This window comes from Pinus tabuliformis, chromosome 3_1, assembly GCF_031772625.1.
Source record: "Pinus tabuliformis cultivar Carrire ecotype Pingquan chromosome 3_1, CPIR1, whole genome shotgun sequence".
NCBI lineage: Eukaryota > Viridiplantae > Streptophyta > Pinopsida > Pinales > Pinaceae > Pinus > Pinus tabuliformis.
In genome coordinates, this window is record NC_142301.1 from 182,697,879 (window position 1) to 182,719,013 (window position 21,135).

Consider the following 21,135-nt stretch of genomic DNA (forward strand, 5'->3'; position numbering starts at 1 on the left):
CTATACCCTAGATGCTACGATAGGAAGGGGGCAACCTGATGAAGAGGACCTGATTGAACACATCCTCCAAAATAAATCCCCCAACACAATGTCTCTTTAGGAGTTAGTAAAGGAATCCAAAGACGACCCTCAGATTGATCTATGCTTATCTGACTCAAACCCTACTCATGTGAAGATGATAAAATTTAGCCTTGATAGAGGATTGAAAATCAACCCCTCTCTCTGTACACCAAGAAGAGGAGTTATGTGACATGCTAATAAATCATTTGGATCTCTTGGCTTGGAGTTACAAGGAAATGAAGGGAGTGCACCCTTCGGTGTGTACTCACCACATTTACATCAAGGAAGGTTGCAAGCCAATCTGCCAACCTCAGAGGAGAATTAACCCAACCCTCAAGGATATAGTCAAAGAAGAACTATAGAAGTTGTTGGATGTAGGGTTCATTTACCCCATCTCAGATAGTGAGTGGGTGTCTCCTCTGGTTTTGGTTCCAAAGAAAAATGGGAAGTGGAGGATCTATGTGGATTATCGAGAGATAAACAAAGCCACAAAAAAGGACCATTTTCCTCTACCTTTCATTGACCAAGTATTAGATGGTCTGGCAAGAAATAAGTTCTTCTCTTTCCTAGATGGATTCAATGGTTACAATCAAATCCAGATCAGCCTAAAGGACCAGGATAAAACCACCTTCACCTATCCCTGGGGTACCTTTTCTTATAGGGTCCTTCCTTTTGGTTTATGAAATGCCCCTGCCATATTCCAAAGAGCAGTCCTAAGCATCTTTACAGAGCTAGTCCATGATTCTGTGGAAATTTATATTAATGATTTCACCCCCTCTTATGGGTGAGATTTCATAGAGGCTCTCTCTAACCTAGGAAAGGTGTTAAGTAAATGAATTAAAATGAACTTGTCCCTTAGTCCTGAGAAGTGCAAATTCTTAATGATTGCAGGGACTGTTTTAGGTCACTCAATATCCTAGGAAGGATTGCAAGTAGACCCAAATAAGATAGCTATCATAAAGAGGGTCCCTACTCCTCAGAAGCAGCGAGATGTCATAAGTTTATTAGGCTTGGCCGAATACTATAGGAGATTCATAAAAGACTTTAGTAAGGTATCCTCTTCCTTGTTTGGTCTATTGGCCAAGGACTTTGAATTTTTATGGTTAGAAAGCTGCCAAGAGGCCCTAGAAACTCTAAAGGACAAGTTGACCACTGCACCTATTCTCCGAGGCCCACATTGGGCTCTTCCTTTTCATATACATGCTTGTTGATAGATTAAATTGGGCCATTAATCTCCTAATATTTTTATGTCAATCCACGCTTGTAAGCACGAGCTGTCTTGCGCTTCCTTTATTTAGTTCTAGGTAAGAGTTTTAACATTTCTTTTATAATGATCAACTGGGTAATAGACACACCAATGCTTGCAAACTCAAAAGAAATCAAACATCCAGCTAGCATAGGAAGAACCAATAATCAAATTTAATTTAATGACTTCCAAAACTTCTATGAACTTAATCTCTTTGGAACTGGGATTGAAATCTGGACTTAATGGGTGACTTGACTTTTACCACAGATCTCAGGTTATGAGAATGAATACTTAATCAAACAAACCGTATACAAAGCTTAATCAATCAAAACACTCAAGTTCAAATTCTTGCAATCCACACTAGAAGTTTCACAACTTGTAATGACAATCCAATTCTAATCCAAACTGTACTCAAAACTCATTAACCCTACTGGATTATCAACAATCAAACATCTTGGTGCTGAGCACCTAATCTAGATACTCTGTTTTACTCTCGACTAAGTTGTATCCAAGTCCCTAATTGATCATGACCACAAGCACAAATTCAAACACTAACTATACTCAAACATGGCAATCAACTGAACAATTATGAGAAACTGTACTCAAATCTTCCCTACAGTTGTATTAATCAAAATGTAAACAACCCTATTTGAAATTTTAACAAACAAACACTCTGCTTTTAGAATTCAATCATGCATTTAAGCTATAGAAAATATGATCAAGCATTCAAATGAAACAGGGGAATCAAGCAGTTCAAACGAATCAAAGGAAATTGCTTTTAACAACTAACACTAAATCACTCTTTTGCACTCTTGAAGTTAATCCACACAGTCTACTTAACAACCAAGGAATCTATTTGACAAATGAAATTAACTGAAGCTACAACAAATCATTCAAATCAATACTCTGAAAGCAGTGCTTCTGTTGTATACACATTCATGCAACTAACCTAACATAAAACCAATCGTTTCAAACCAAACCACGCTCATGCCAATCACATTATTCAAATAATCAACCTGAAACAAGTGCTTCCTATATCACACACATCTGCAGAAACAATTCAGAAGAGAGTCAATCGATTCAATTACTTAGAGGAAACAAGAGAAAACGATTTGATCACAATCCAAATTAAACTCAAATTCCATTCATCTCTGGTCTCTAAATACGTTATCCAATTTAAGTGTTTGAAAGTAGCTTTTGCATTGTCAATGGGTAAACTAACCCTTCATAAGCATTAGATGACAATGTAATTTTACAACTTCATATACATCTATGACAATCCAGTCTAATACAATGTGCAGTGTTCACAAACAGAGTAGGTCTCTGTCTTGAAAGCGAAAGCAATGTCCACACTAGGGATTTAGATTTGGATCACTGAAGCAAATGGTTTAAAAAAACATTATAACAATAGCATGATACAATCAATCGAAACTTAAGAAAACTCTCCACACAACAAGTAAACTAATAATGAATCACAGATAATTGAAGAATGACTGTATCTATCACACAGATCTACTGCTACGCAATATTACAAAGCTGAACCCAGATGGGTGGGCCCGGCCACACCTGGGGAGCGGATTAACTTACAAAAAATGGAAGGCTTTGATCACAATTAACTTATCATACACAACGAACCATCGAACAATTAACTCGAACTTAATGCATAACCATTGTAAACATCTTTGATTCAAATAATAAGTCGAAGGATACACAGTAACAACTTTACTTCTATTCGCTAGCTTCTAAGTATTACATAGCAGCCTTTTATAGGTGTTAACTAAGTAAAAACAAATTGAACTATGGATAGTAAATCCTAACAACCTGGCTAATTCATTCCTTCAGATCGAATGGCTCGAAAAACTTTTCCAATTTAGTTTAACAACCTTCAACCAATACCAATCTTGGTGTCTGCTCCATTCATAGAGGATAACCAGGATCTTTGTCGTGGGTGGAATGAAACACGTTCAAGCATGGCTAGAGGCAACTCGCCATCTAGAATTATATAGCCTCTTATTCCCTGCGGTGTTAGGTACCGAACCCAAAAATGGCTCTTGAGTACGAAAGTGGAGGAACCATGGTTCACTACCCACATTCTCCTATTGTCACCCTGCACATCTGCTGAAATGTCTACACTTCGACCATAGTGATTAGTTAGTTTTTGGATAGCTACTCATATCTACTTAAATTCACTAATAAACAACAAAATGTTACCATGAAAGATTTACCTCATAGTGAAGATTAGAACAGTGATTAGGGCAATAAGAATGGCAGGTGAGTAGGTTTAGGAGTGCCAAAAAGGTCAAAATAGAGATGAAAAACAGTAGTTGTGTGATCAAAACAGGGGATCAACAATGCTGATGCCTCTCGCAAAGCTATAGGAGCAACTCTGGGCCAGATAAATGACAATCTACCTTATGCCATTTACTGCATCACCAAAAATCTATCCAAAGCCGACTTAAACTACACAATGACTAAAAAAGAACTCTTAGCTGTTGTCCATTCATTGAATAAATTTAGACATTACATTACCTGTTACCAGTAATTTAATGTCTGGTTACATTACGAATGTCTATCTGCTTTCATATCACAAACATCTATGCATTATGAAATGGTTGATTCCATCATCCATAAAATATGGAGAGTATCATAAATTGTAGGACAAATATTCATTTCTATTTAAATTTTAAAAGAGTCTCATAAAAAATTGCGGGGAGGAGATTCATTTCTAATTAAATTTTAAAAATAGCAACATTGTCTATTCTCAATTTTCAATGCTTTTATTAAATTATATTTTAAAATTTTTTCCAAATTTAAAATCAAAATTATTATAAAACTATTTTTTCTAGTCTTTTTAACCTTTTAATAATTTAATTTGTAAAGATTGCTTGCGAGAGCTCAATTGGCAATGGTGGTGGAAATTGAAATGAAGTCTCACGAAACCAGCAGTTTGGGTTCAAAGACCAGCAGTTTTGGGTTCAAATCTTGTGCTATCTGTGGATTGGGGTGAGAAGTTGGGCATGATGATGATGTAATCCTACCAAACTTACTAAAAAAAATTGCAAAATTTTAATTTTAATTTATATAAATTTCTATGGAATTATTATATATAATAATTATTTTCATCTATCCAATATTATACATTTAAAATTTGTAATAAAAATTATATATAAATATAAAAGAGAAATTATATAATCAAACTTATATAATTTAAATAATTTATATATAACTTACAATTAAATCAAACATATATAACATTTAAGATATGTTATTAATTCGAATTCCGATATTATATATAATAAAAAATGGTATGTACTCTAAATAAAATCTACTTTTGCATCTTTTAAATAATATATAAAAAAATAAATAGTTCTATCCATATTATTTATTAAAATGAATATTCCAAAAATATGTATATTAGATTATTTATTGATTTCAATACGAATACTATATGGCGTTGACATTCAATTTAAAGATAAAATAGAGAAATTCTATGTAACTTATGCTTTAAAGTTTTTAACATTCTTCTCAACTTTTAAAAACATTTTAATTATTTATTCATTATAATGATTATGAAATTTTAATTAAGCTTTGTACATATTTAAATGGAATTTTTGTATAAAGATGTATATTTTGTTTGATGCACTTGTTTGATATAAAAAATATTAATAATTGTTAATTTAAATCTAAATGTTAGTGTGTGTATATATATATATATATATATATATATATATATATATATATAAATATATATATTGATCATCTATATTATTTGGTCCTTGTTTATAATCAAAGTTTCAAAGTTTTACACATGTCAACCATGGTTGGTTGTAACATCAATTGCATTTTAGATATTATATAATCTCCATGTTGAGTGGAGGAGGTTACACGTCATCTTTCTACTAAAAAGTAGAAGTAGCACATATGGATGAAATTAAAATATTTCACTGCCAATTACATTATCTATCTAATTATGTTATCTACATGGACATTGAAGTGTTTTGTTTATAATTGATATTGAAATGGTTTTCTTGTTATTAATATTTATGTTCAATATTGTATAATTTCCATTATTGAATTTCTATGTAATTATTATTTTATTTGTCTTAATGTAACATTACATGACAAAAGCAATAATTAATATTAATATTAATAATAATACTAAATAATTTATTTTTACTATATAAAATAAATATATAAACTAACCACATTAATGTATAGGTAAAATAGATTCTTTTTATATTGACCTTTTAAGTGTGAGGGGGGGATATCTTCCATATCTATTGAAAAGAACTAGTAATTTTCATCATATAATTGTTTAATAATAAAAATTTACATGAAATGAATTTCGCATTTGCCTGAAATAGATAACAAACCAAAGAAAAAACCATAATAAACCGTAGTGCATATATTACCATTTGAAATAAATGTTGACATTAAAAGTACACCAATATTTAGTATAAGAACTGAATTTTAAAACTAAGCCTCCTCTAAGAATAGTTCATTACATTTCATTGGAAAAATAGTTCATTTCATTTCAAAAAATAGTTCATTACATTTCATTGGAAATTCTGTTTCAAAAATAAAGACACTAATACTTTGTAAAATGGCTCATAGGCCTCTGAAGTTATTCTCTTCTAAGTTTATTCCCACTCCCCTATCATAAACATCAACTTTGGTGCATCTTCATTGTCCAGAACTGCATGACAATAAAAACATTAACAAAGAAAAATATTTAGCATTGTTAAAAAAAATCTTAATATTATTAAGAAAAAAATTAATTTCCACATATTATGAGTATAAGATCAATCAAACCCATATATGACTTTAAGATATGTTATTAATTTGAATTCAAATATTATAGAAAATGATAAAAAAAGGAGTAACATTTTTCCCCAACTAACATCATGTAAGTGTGGTTAGAGGAATCTGACATTTGTCCATGATTATTCTATCCCTGCACTAGAATTATTAACTTCGATATTAAATTTACCTTTCATCAAACTTCACATGTTCAAATCTGGAATCAATGGGCTTGTTGGCATGTTTGTGCCAATTTCTTGAATTGCTACATAATTTGATTGATATTTGATCAGGAACCACGTCCCGAAAAAATAAAGTTAGAGTTGGTTGCATGACATAGTGCACTAAATATTTAATTAGATAAGAATTCATTCAATTATATAAATAAACAAAAATAATTTATAAATCTGTACTTGTTGAACCCTTGACAATATCATCAGAAAAATAATTGTCGAACATGTCTTTGTTGACTCCAAGATGTAGATCCCTCAATATTTCCATGTTCTTTTGAAGAAAGTACTTTCATTATTTTTTCCATTCTCTTCCTTGACTTTGAGCGAACTCACCCAACCTTTTAAAATTGTGTTTTTTCCTTCCTTGAATTTCTTTCATGACCATGTCGTATCTTTTTACTTTGTGGGCTCAAAAAACTATGTTTTCTCTTAGTCATAATTCTTGATGGAGACATCATAATGGAAAATTTTTTATTTCTCTTAACTAATTGTGCTACACATCTCATCAATGCCATTATCAATTTCTTCTAAATTCTCCAATTTTGTAGGCAAATTGTTTAATATATCCATTAACTTTTTGTTGATTGATGCATGTACAACTTTTGATCTTTCAATCTCAGAGATTGAATTTGTGAATGGTCTAGTTGAAAAATCAATAGGTTATGATACAATAGGCACATGGTGAATGCTTGATTGTTGTTTTGACAACGAGCTCATTATACCTTCTTGATTTAAATCAACTAGAAATCTATGATTTTCAGTAATTGAACTAGAAATAATTGGCAACATGTTAAAGTCCAAACCCTGTTCATTGGCCCACATTTGAACTTTGAAGATATGCTTACAAACATTTCCATTCAATGCCCAATCACAAGTACAAAAATTAAACTCGGACCCTGTGCATATGGCATTATACCAGGTATGAGGAGTATCCTTATTTTGGCTACGAACCATAAATTCATTTATACTCTTAGGGTCATGCAGACAATCTTCATCTCGTATATGATTTTCTCTAGACTTTGAGAGAGTCTCTTGTTTCTTACATGTTGTAGGCCTTATAACGCATGCTTCTTTTAAATGTTGTTTGTGAATATAATATAGTTCAACTTTTTTCAACAACACAAATATTAGCCAATCCAAACTTTTGTGGAAAGCGTTATTTTCCTCATATAAGTACCTATACTTTAGATGCATATGGTAGGACTCAATTGCATTATTTGTGTCTTGATTAGAATGTGGAAACTTCCAATAAGATTTTTCCCACATATTTGGAAAAGGTAATGACCACAAATTATCATCAACTATAAGATAATGACCAAAAACATTCAATTACAGAATAATAGTCATGATATGATGTTGCATAACACTTAAATATTTTATCATTAGATATCCAAGTGGTGTCAAAATATTTCAAAAAATGTTCCTCTTCACTAAATTCTCAAAATATATCTGCAACATCTTTTCGTACTAACTTGTCATCCTTGCATGAGTGCATGATTTTCCCTAAAGCACGTAAAATGTAGACTTGTTTTCTTTGCATTTAACTTTGTTTCCAACATTTTTCACCCATGCTCGATGGATGCGCCATACACATAATAGGATGGACAAATTAGTTAGACACTTGAATGGTACAACATTAGAATAGAGTAAATTATGAATGAAATATGATTTTCATGTTTCTTTTTTAAAACAAAAATGGTACCTTAATACTTGAATCTCAGTAACAACATTATCTGTGATAAATGATTCTACATTCAAATCTTGACACTCTTTCATTCCCACTGAAAATAAAGATGCCAACCGTTTTTTAATATCATATGTGGTATTGCATGAAGAAATCACCCAAACCACTGGGACACCATTATGATGTTTGTCGAATACCATTAAGGTATAAAGTTAATACTACATTCAAAACACACTATTATAAGTATTATGTTAAAAAAAGAGACTTCTTTTTTATCACTATAGGAATCCAAAGATTGATAATACACACCCCATACATATTCGTATTAAATGTAGAATCCATTGACATAGGGTTGTTGTGTGAATGTGTCACCATCATGGAATGCATCCAATGTGTTTGTATGCCTATAATAAATGGTATGTTTTACACAACATCATGTTTTTGATAGAAAAAGAAACTATCTGGAAACTAATTGTACCAACACTCGACACTTGTTGGATCATTGTCATCCTTCATATATTCCTTTTGTCTAATATTATTGTAAATGTTAGAAATATCCATCCTCGTCATTAAAGTGTCCTGGCCCACCCTTGCAAATAACTCGCCATATTGGTTCTCCACACTAAAAATTAATTTGTCCCAAACCATTGTGACATTAAAACCATCTTCAACCATACCACACACACTAGCTCATAAATCGAAGGATACATGTGGTGAATACTTGAACATTTGAGGTCTTCCCACTGCACTCTTTTCATGACAGAAAGCACCAGATTTATCAAAATGTCTACACTCAGTGTATGTTATAATAGCATCATTTGGACAAACATAAAGACAATGCATGATGAAGTGACATCTACAACCAAATTTTATGCTTTGGTGTGGAATCCATTTTTTTGTTGTTGATCCTTTTGGATTCTTTGTATTTTCATCACGTACATATCTACATGTCGACTCAGGACCATATGCATACCAATACCTAAATAAAAACAACAACAAGAAATTAGAAAACATGTTGACTTCATTTGAACTTGAATTAGATGTATCTAATTAACAAATAAAGGCTCACATGGTATATTCGATATATGTCTTAATGCGAGCACATATAACATCCTCTAGTTTTTTAGATCGATTTGTACTAACAAAAAATTGAGTGGGAGCATATTCATTTGATTTCTCTCCATTTATAAAATCATCCAGTCGACTATAAGGAATATTAGCTATTTGATCCCCTTCAGTTTTGTTCCATGTTAGATGTTTAGCAAAAAATTCTATCATATCTTCTGGGTTTTCAGTGTCCAACTCCATAATTTGATCCCACTTTCCCATTTATAGAGTACCTATAAAAATTTGAAGTATTAGGAGAACAACAAATATGACAAAAAGATTTTATAAATATTTTCCTATATGTACTTCCTCATCTACATGCGTGGCTTCTAGATATGCATAGTGATATATCTTTGTGCAATTACAAAAGTCACATATACAAAAGTTGAAAGTGCATTTATAAAACTTAATTTCTCTATATATGTTTGTGTATCTATTTGCATAGACATAAGAGCTTGCATATACATATGGATTCTTGCATTGAAAATAATTGATTTTGGGGGAATTGTTTTATGAAATAAAGGAAAATAGGAAAAAAATAAGGTGAAAGGTTAGATTGCATCAGGATAAAATTGAAGGAAAATGGAGGAAAATGAAGAAAGCAAAGGGCTCAATGATAAAAGGGACTCTAAGGAGCAGTTCACAACATTTTATCAGTTTAGTTTTGGAGTTCTCTATCTATTCTCTCATTATACTCTTGCACACCTGGAGTTTTCTTGCAGCACTCTTGGAGCTTCTTGGCATACTTTGGATTTGGGGAAAGACGGCCAAGGCAAGAAAGTGCAAGGGAACAAGTGGATCAACAACTACAGTTGAATTGTTTTGCATGTAACAGGTTGCATGTATGCTTTTCTTAATGCATGGTAAATGCATGTGGTTTCTTGGTTATGATATGTCATTGACATGGAGGATTTCTTGGATATACAGTGGTTTTAGCCTTGCCTTGCCATTTCATGGATAACCATGGTATTGTGGGTTTCCCCATTTGTTATTTTTGATTTATGCTCATGTTCCTTATGGTTGTGGGTTGAGTTACTAGTTAAATGTGGGAGGAGTGGTGTTGTAGCGGCTATAACCACCCTCCAAAATTTTGGTTTGCATCAATTTTGGAGCCTCCCTTTGATCCGAATTGGATCCTCAAACAATTCCATGATTGTTAAGAATGAATGAAAGACTTCAAGAAATCTTATAGCTATCAGAAATAACCTCTTAATAATGGCAATTTGCAGCCAGCACAGAGCAACGAGGATATTTGGTCAAAGCGCGCTGACCGTTGGCCCATGGAGACCATGCATGGTGCAAAAATGGCAATTGAGAAGCTCAGATTAAAAAATGGAGGATGTTTCTGATACGCGATTATCGGTCACATGGGAAACCAGAAAACCATGGGAAAACGCTAAAACTGACAAGGTGGGTCCCGCACTCAAAACTGACGGAATATCGGAGGCATTTCAGGCGGTAAGAAAATTTGGTTGAGGACCCAGCGATTCCATACCCTGAGTGATGCGTGTCTCGCGGGGAGAGAGAGAAACCGCTTACATCACAGACTAACGGTCGAGCAACTCAACCGCATGATAAAAGTGAAGACCATAGGATCTGGGGGCTCCAGATCAACGATGGAGGTTCAACCTGATGGATGACCACACCCGGGGGAGAAATAAACTACGGCGCATAAGATTTGAAGTCCGATTTGACCAATGAATCGACAGAAGGATCTGTTTCATAGGCATATGGGAAATAATGGAAAAAATGACCGTTCAGGAAGAACTGACACTCAGTTCGCAAAGAGACAGGTGGCCACCTCTCTGTGAAGCGTTACACAAAAATCATGATGCAGGGTAGAGGAGTCCCAGCGAGCAGAGGCAGGCAATCCAGAAAGCCGAGAAGCCGAAACGAATAGTCGAAGGAACGAACTGGCTTTAAAGCCATGAACTGACAAGAAGCAGGGGATAGTGAGGCAGAGAAGCAGTGAAGAAGACGAAGGTCGAGAGACACAGAAAGAGAGGCAAAGTTGCAGAGGGCAAAGAAGCCAAGCTGACCATCAGAGTAAGGGAAGCATCGAGCAAACAAAGACCAATTAAGGTCAAAATTCGTAAGGGGAGTATGTGAACTCTAAGGACCTTGGAATTCCAAGTGCCATCCTACTGATCATCCTTTGTCAAGTGAGACTCAGATTGAGCTCCTTATTGTAAGACTTTGCTTTAAAAACATAAAAAGGCCACCACTAAAGGCTGTACCAGGAGACGTAGCCCAGGAGGATTGGGTGAACTCCTTATTAAATTTTGTTGTGTTTATGTTTGCTCATTGTGATCTCTTACTATTTCAAGTGTCTATGTATTTCGTAATCTTATCGATTCGTTGCACAAGATAACATAGACACACACACCAACACATGAGTTTGTAATACCTTCATTAATTTCCTGAGGTCACCTAGGGGTGATTTCAAATCAAGTGGTATCAGAGCTAAAGGTTGTTAAGGTTAAACAAGCTTGTGTTGTATTTAGCTATTGAATGCTAACTAGATCGAAGCTCAAATTAGGAGAAGGAGAGTTGGTCAAAACTAATCCTGAAATTGGAAGAGTCTATCCTCAGAAGAGAATGTCCGAGGAAGGCTCCATGGGCCCAGACCCTCAATTTATAGATAGTTTCCTGGCCATGAGATCCATGGTAGAGGAAACGTATAAGGACTTTAGAAAACATAAAGATGAGGAATCATCAGGCTCCAAACAAGATAAAGGAGAAGAAGAGTCTCTCCTCCATGACCACTCAAGAGGCAAAGGGAAAGAAGAAAACTTTCTCACACCTCCTAATAGCCCTGAACATAAAAAGAAGACATCTTTGATTAAACTAGATGTTAAATTTGATTTACCAATATATGACGGAGAGTTGAATGCAGAAAAGCTGGACAATTGGATCAGATAAAGTGATGTTTATTGCAGAGTGCAGAGTATCGACTCAGACAAGAGCAAGATTCAGCTGGCCATCCTATGCCTTGGGGGCATTGCCTTAGTTTGGTGGGAAGGCAGGACCCAAGCTGACATGAAGAGACATGGTAAGACTCTTTTTTTCTGGAGTGAATTTGTTTCTGCAATTAAAAAGTAGTTCTATCCATTTGCCTACATGCAGCAAGCCATGATGAGCTAGCAAAATCTTCGCCAATTGAAAGGGAAAAGTGTACAAGGTTACACCCAGGAATTTAGGAAGAGAGCTTTGATTCTAGGAATCTCATTAGACTCACCTAAGACTCTGTTGAAGTACATCAGTGATCTACACAGCTACATGAGGCACACTATCCTCATGTTTAATCCCACTAGTATAGATGAGGTATCTGTTCAAGCTACGCATCTAAAAGCTAGAGGAGATAATGGGAACCCAGAGGTTGGAGGATCAGCCAAGCCCATTGCAAGCAAGAATAAGGAGAAAAAAAAAACAGAAATGGAAAGAGAGGAAGGCCAACACTGCACAAAAAAGCAATTCTTCATGCACTCACTATAAGAAGGATGGGCATGATGATGAACACTGTTGGATTCTACATCCAGAGCTGATACCTAAGAAGCTCGAGGGCAAGAAGAAGAAGACTGCTGCAGATATTCAGAAAGATTTGGGGTCGGACTCAGGAGATGAAACAACCATTGCAGCCACAGGTATAAAAAGTAAGAATTCTGAAGCATCTACTAGTAATTCTTCACAATCTACTATTGATGATGAAAATGAGAGAAAAAGACTTGAGCTTTTCCATATTCAAGTTATTTCCAAACATCAAAAGATAGATACTTTGTTTGATAGTGGCTCACAAGTAAATTTAATTTCTGAAGCAATTGTGAAGAATTCGGGATTACTGACTACACCTCACAAGAAACCATACCCATTAGGTTGGTTAAGTGATAGAGCACAACTACAAGTGACTAGACAATGCACACCTCACAAGAAACCATACTCATTAGGTTGGTTAAGTGATAAAGCACAACTGCAAGTGACTAGACAATGCAAACTCAAGTTTTCTTTTGGGTCAGCATTTGTAGATGAGGTTGAGTTAGATATAATTCCTTTGGATATATGTGGAATTGTTTTAGGAAGTCCTTACTTGTATGACAGAAAATATATTTTCTATAGAGCTAAGAATAAGTATCTACTCGTTAAAGATGGAATCGAATACTTTGTAAGAGCTCATAAGCTTAGGAATAATTATATTCTCATAAACTCAAGGAAGATGAAACGAATTGTAAATTCATGCAAACAATTTTTACTAATGGTTGTAAAGGAAAATAAGCTTGATAAAACCAATGTATTTGAGGGTTGTGATGCTAAACAGCAAGCTGATTTAGAAAAAGTTGTTTCAGAGTATGTGTTAAACACACATGGGCAACCAGAAAATATGAAAGATAAAACATGCAAGTACATTTTTTATTAACATGAGATATACATTTATAGTACATTGTTGTGACCGTTGGGTTTCACATCCCAAGGTCTCTTGGACCCTTTTGTCCATTTGGCTTCCACACTAACCCATTGAGGATTTGGTGTCCAACAATATGATATCTTGTTTCAAGAACCTAAAGGTCTGCCACCCAAAAGGAAATAGTGCATGATATTAATTTGCAGCAAGATGCTCCATTTCCTAACATTGGGATGTACAGGTTGTCCGCTTTAGAGAATGAAAAAATCAAGAAGCAGGTGCAGGAGTTTCTCGAGAAGGGGTTCATCAAACCTAGCACATCACCATGTGGGTCACCAATCGTTTTGGTGAGAAAGAAAGATGGCTCATGGAGAATGTGCATTGATTACCAAGCACTGAATAAAATAACAATAAAAAATCACTATCCCCTTCCTCGCATAGATGATCTATTAGATCAATTAAAGGAAGCTGTTTATTTTTCCAAGTTAGACTTGCATAGTGGATATCATCAGGTCAGAGTTCTAGAACAAGATGCATGGAAGACTACTTTCAAAACAAAGTAGGGATTGTATGAGTGGTTGGTTATGCCTTTTGGCTTAACTAATGCTCTTGCTACTTTCATGAGAATAATGAATGATGTGCTCAAACCTTTTCTTGATGATTTTGTTATTGTATATCTGGATGACATTCTTATATTTAGCAACACATGGGAAGAACATTTAAATCATGTTAAGCAGACACTAGATGTTTTGAAAAGAGAAAAACTTTATGTTAAACTCTCAAAATGTGAATTTGGAAAAACATCTTTGAATTATTTGGGACAGATAGTAGGGGGTGGTGAATTGAAGATAGATCCCTCTAAGGTGGCAGTCATTGTAAACTAGCCTAAACCCAAATCTGCTACATAAATTAGAAGCTTCTTAGGAGCAGCATAATATTGGATAAAGTTCATTTCTAACTTCTCCTTAATTGCAGCTCCCTTACATGTTTTAACAAGATTGAACAAGGTGTTCCAATGGGGAGGCAAACAGCATAAAGCCTTCGACACCTTGAAAGAAAAGATTAGTACAGCACTAGTACTAGCACTGCCAGATCTTCAAAGACCGTTTGAGATCCAAACAGATGCCAGTGACTATGCCATGGGATCGTTGTTGATACAGCACGGTAAACCCATATTTTATCATTCTGAGAGGTTTAACTCTGTAGTAGTTTACTATCCCACATATGATAAGAAATTGTATGCATTAGTACAGAGTGTGAAAAAGTGGAAACATTACTTAACGGGAAAAGAAACAATTATCAATATTGATCATCAACCACTTCAATGTCTACACTCCCAAACTAAGTTGAAACAATCAAGACACTACAAGTGGATGGGGTTCCTACATCAGTTTCATATAGTCATCATATATAAAAAGGGCATACATAATAAAGTTGCAGATATGTTATCTAGACACATTATAAATGCATCTACTATACTTAAGCATAATTCTATATTACATGAAAGTTACATTGAACAATATGATCAAGATATAGACTTTAAAGATGTATATGCAACTTTAAGTCAAGGCAAACGAGTAGAAGAATTGAATTATCATATTAAGGACCAACTCTTGTATCATTGTGGGAAGCTATGCATTCCACAAACCAAAAGAGTAAAGATAATTCGAGATGCACACACTTCTCTAATATCAGGTCACTTTGGGGTAAGAAAAACAGTTGCACAGTTGCAAAGAATTTTTTATTGGCCAAAAATGAATGAGATAGTTTCTAGATATGTAAGAGGGTGTACTATGCATGCTAAAAGCAAGCCCAGCAATAGGAAACTAGGCTTGTACACTCCATTTCCAGTTCCTTCTCATCCCTGGGAAAGTGTTTCCATGGACTTTGTTGGAGGATTGCCTAAATCTAGGAAGGGTCATGATTATCTATATGTTGTTGTGGATAGGTTCAGCAAAATGTGTATTTTGATACCTTGTAATAAATAGATTACGGCTGAACAAACTGCAAAACTGTTCTTTCAACAAGTATGGGTTCATTTTGGATTACCCACTTCCATTATATCTGATCAAGACACCAGATTTGTGGGGAAGTTTTGGTTAAGTCTGTGGGAACTGACGGACACCAAATTGAAGAAAAGCACAGCTTTCCATCCACAAACCAATGGCCATACAGAAGTAGTCAATAGGACGGTGATCTAGTTGCTCAGGGAATATTGCAGCAAACATCCCAAGCTTTGGGATGAACATTTGTATTATGTGCAGCATGCTTACAACCGAGCCAAACATTCTTCCACACAGAGATCTCCTTTTGAGACCTGTTTTGATTTCACACCAAGGTCTCCCTTGGATTTTGTCTCTAGTAAGGACACAATAGTTGAGGGACACAGTGATGTGGACAAGACAACTAGGTTCATTGAACAAATCCAAGAGATATATCAAGCAGTACAGGAACAGTTGGAAAGGAGCCAAGCCAAATACAAGGCAAGGTATGACAAGCATCGATGGAGCATAGTTTCCAAGTTGGTGATCAAGTCTGGCTGTATATCAGCAAGGACATGATGCAAGGTGAAGGTAAAAAGCTAAAACCAATAAGATATGGACCTTTCAGGATCCTTGAGAAAATTGGTGAGAACGCTTTTTGCCTTGATTTGCTAGCTTATATGAACATCTATTAGTCGTCAATGCAGATAGCTTGAGACTATTTGAACCTTCGTTAATTGAAGATCCTGAAGAGCAGAGTTAATTACCTTCTATTGATGACCTGTTACCTAAATATCTTAATGAATTGCAGGAAGACACAGTTTTGGATAGGAAGGTGAGAACGATGCACAGGGGAGATGTTAAGTACCTCAGAATTGGGCTCAGGGGTTCAAAGCCAAGTAGTGGAAAATGGATAGAGATTGGATGGGTGAGAAAGTTGTATCCTCACTTAGTCGATGCCTGAAAACCAACTTTTGGTGGTCCAAAAGCTTTTTCAGTGGGAAGGCCGTGATTCGAATTGGATCCTAAAACAATTCCATGATTGTTAAGAAATAATGATAGACTTCAAGAAATCTTATAGCTATCAGAAATAACCTCTAAATAATGGAAATTTGCAGCCAACACGGAGCAACGAGGACCTTCAGTCAAAGCACATTGATTGTTGATCCATGGAGACCGTCCATGGCGCAAAAATGGCAATTGGGAAGCTCAGATCTGGAAATGGAGGCTGTTTTTGATACGCGATTAGCGTGCAAAACCCGTCAAGAAGGAAATACCCCGAGCGCTCGGTCACAAGGGAAACCAGAAAACCATGGGAAAGCGTTAAAACTGACAAGGCGGGTCCCGCACTCAAAACCAGTGGAATATTGGAGGCATGTCGGGCGGTAAGCGAATTTGGCCGAGGACCCAGCAATTCCATACGCTGAGTGACGCGTGTCCAGCGAGGAGAGAGGGAAATCGCTTACATCGCGGACTAACAGTCGAGTAACTCAATCGCGTGATATAAGCGAAGACCATAGGATCTGGGTGCTCCATATCAACGGCGGAGGTTCAACCTGATGGATGACCGAACCTGGGGGAGAAATAAACTACGACGCATAAGATTTGAAGTCTGATTTGACCAATGAATCGATAGAAGGATCTGTTTCATAGGCATCTGGGAAATAATGAAAAAACGACCGTTCAGGAAGAATTGACACTCAGTTCACAAAGAGACAGGTGGCCAACTCTCTACGAAGCGTTACACAAGGATGATGACGCAGGGTAGAGGAGTCCTAGCAGACAAAGGCATGCGATCTAGAAAGCCGAGAAGCTGAAACAAACAGTCGAAGGAACAAACTGGCTTTAAAGCCACGAGCTGACAAGAAGCAGGGGGACAGTGAGGCAGAGAAGTAGTGAAGAAGTCGAAGGTCGAGAGACACAGAAAAAGAGGCAAAGTTGCAGAGGACAGAGAAGCCGAGCTAACCATTAGAGTAAGGGCAGCATTGAGCAGACAGAGACCAATTAAGGTTGAAATTTGGTAAGGGGAGTTTGTGAACTCTAAGGACTTGGGAATTCCAAGTGCCATCCTACTGATCATCCTCTATCAAGTGAGACTCAGATTGAGCACCTTATTGTAAGAATTTGCTTTAAAAACATAATAAAATAGCCACCACTGACGGCTGGACCAAGAGACGTAGCCCAGGAGGATTGGGTGAACTCCTTATTAAATTATATTGTGTTTATGCTTGCTTACTGTGATCTCTTATTGTTTCAAGTGTCTATGTATTTTGCAATCTTATCGATTCGTTGCACAAGATAACATAGACACACACACACTAGCACATGAGTCTGTAATACCTTCATTAATTTCCTGAGGTCACCTAGGGGTGATTTTAGATCACCCTTGAAGAGTTTCACTTGATGACTACACACACTCATGTTCACTCTGTGAGCCCATGTGAATCTTTATATAATAAATAAATATTGAGAAAAATATAATATTGTTTTTAAACTTACTTAATATTAACTTATGCTAAATTAATAGGTTAATATGAAATAATATTAACATATTATTTTCTCTCTTCTTTTAAATTATAAAAATAATATGTTAAAAAATCTTAATTAACATCTTTTTTTTTTGGTAATGTTCAATAGAATATGTTTATTTTTCAAGGAATTATTGATTGTTTTTTTATAATTTAATTTATGATTATAGACTAAAATAATGACACTATAAAATATTAAAATACACATCAATTTAAAATTAGCATTTAGAGTGTTTCATAATGTTTTTTTTTTAAATATTTATTTTTTCAACATTTTAAAATTTAATTAACATTTTTTAATTGGAATTTAAAAATATAATATATTCTTTTAAATCATTCAAAAGCATTTCTTTAGATATTTTTAAATTCTAAAAATTATCTTAATATAAATTTATTATTATATAAACTATTATATAACAAAAAGAAAAAGAAAAATATAATATTACTTTTAAACTTACTTAATATAAATTTATGTTAAATTAGGTTAATATGAAATAATATTAATATATTATTTTTTCTCTTCTTTTAAATTATAAAAATAATATGTTAAAAAAATCTTAATTAACATTTTTTTAATGTTCAATAGACTATTTTTATTTTTCACTGATTCCTTATATTTTTTATAATTTAAATTATGATTATGGATCAAAATAATGACACTATCAAATATTAAAATACACATCAATTTAAATAATTGTTTTAAAAAATTAGCATTTTGATATATATATATATATATAAATCTTAAGAAAAATTAATATTATTTTTTATATTATTTAAAATAAATTTATTTCTTTATAAATAATTTATTATACCTATTACATAATGTTATTTTTTTATATTTATTTTTTCAACATTTTTAAATTTCATTAACATTTTTTAATTGCAATTTAAAAATATAATATATTTTTTTTAAATCATTCAAAAACACCGTTTTAAATATTTTTAAATTCTAAAAATTATTTTAATAAATATTTTTTATTATATAAGCTATTATATAATAAAAAATATTAAGAAAAATATAATATTGTTTTTAGCCTTAATATAAATTTATGTTTAATTAATAGGTTAATATGAAATTATATTAACATATTATTTTCTCTCTTTTTTCAAATTATAATATGTTAAAAAATTTTAATTAACAATTTATTTTTAATGTTCAATAGACTATGTTTATTTTTCAATGAAATATTGATTTTTTTATAATTTAAATTATGATTACGGACCAAAATAATGGCACTATCAAATATTAAAATACACATCAATTTAAATAATGGTTTAAAAAAAGTTATATATATATATATATATATATATATATATATATATATATATATATATGAGAGAATGTTAAGAAAATTTAATATTATTTTTTAAATTATTTAACATTTTTGTGATCCATAATGAATTAAGCAAAGTCTTTTAGTAGAAATCACATAAGAGAATTTTTTGGCCAATGGGTTTGGAACCAACAAGTGTGGTTCATCATCAAACCAGATGAAGACCTAGACCATGGCAAAGGCTTAAATAAAGAACAATGTAGAGACGTAATTTCAAGTAACGGTTATATTTGAACAATAATATTTAAATTATAATATTAATTTAGTAATATATTAAAAACAAATATTATTAACTAAAGGCTATATTAAATGGCTATTTTTTGAAAAAATATTTAAATAATGATATTACTTATTAATTTATTAAAAATATTAATAGATTAATGAAATAAATTAATGAAATAATATAATTATTTAAATATTTTTTCAAAACTAGCCATTAATATAGCCGTTACTTAATAATATTTGTTTTTAATATATTAATAAATTAATATTATAATTTAAATATTATTTTTCAAATATAGTCGTTACTTGAAATTATGTCTCCACATTGCTCTCTATTTAAGCCTTTGCCATGGTCTACTCATGATGAACCACACTTGTTGGTTCGAAATGTGTCGGCAAAAAAAATTCTCTTATGTGATTTCTACTGAAAGACTTTGCTTAATAAATTTATTTCTTTATAAATAATTTATTATACCTATTACATAATGTTTTTTTTTATATTTATTTTTTCAACATTTTAAAATTTAATTAACATTTTTTAATTGGAATTTAAAAATATAATTATTTTTTTTAAATCATTCAAAAACATAGTTTTAGATATTTTTAAATTCTAAAAATTATTTTAATATAAATTTTTTATTATATAACCTATTTTATAACAAAAAAATATTGAGAAAAATACAATATTGTTTTTAAACTTACTTAATATGATGATGATGATGATTGTTAACGTCCACTGAGACCAAATAATGATCTATCGGACCTAAAAAGACGAATTATATGAAATAATATATGTCAAAATAATAGGTTAATATGAAATAATATTAACATATTATTTTCTCTCTTCTTTTAAATTATTAAATTAATATGTTAAAAAATCTTAATTAACATTTTTTTTAATGTTCAATAGACTATATTAATCTTAATGAGTGTCAATCATCATCATTATACATATTACGTAATATTTTATTTATTTATTTCTTATTAATAATAAAAGTTGAAAATTTAAATATTGAAAAATTTAACAATTTCAAATTGGAATTTGAAAATAATAATATTTCATTAAAAAAAATTCAAAACTCCATTACCAAATGAGCTTTTTGTTGTACCAAATAATTACATTGCCATTTTTCTAGTCCAATTTATTTGAGGATCCCCTAATAAAACCTTTTATTTTCCAATGATGGTAGTTCAAGTCATTGGCTTAATAAATTTCAAAAAATGACACGAGATTTTGCATTGTTTATGGTAGTACTGCATGCTTGGAGAGGCCGAAGAGATTGATTGTTCAGTCATCGATCTTCTGAGAGTGGAAAGAGAGCTTCTTGGTATTCCAGATAATAATGTGTCCGGTTTTAAGGTTAGTTAATAGAGGCTTTGTTTATCCTTCTTCTGATTGATAGCATTGGGCTTAATCAAATTTTTGCCATTCGAGTTCTTAATCAAATTTTTGCCATTCGAGTTCTTAAAAGTGTGAGTTTCATCTTCATTTCCCAGAAATATTACTACTTTGGTGTTCTGTTAGCCGGGTATGGGCAAGAAC

General features: G+C 32.9%; 1 pseudogene; it reads left to right on the top strand.

Annotated features, from left to right (window-relative positions):
* The first annotated feature begins 10,462 nt into the window (after positions 1 to 10,462).
* LOC149186393 (PI-PLC X domain-containing protein At5g67130-like) overlaps positions 10,463 to 21,135 on the top strand; it is a 30,980-nt pseudogene continuing 20,307 nt past the window's right edge.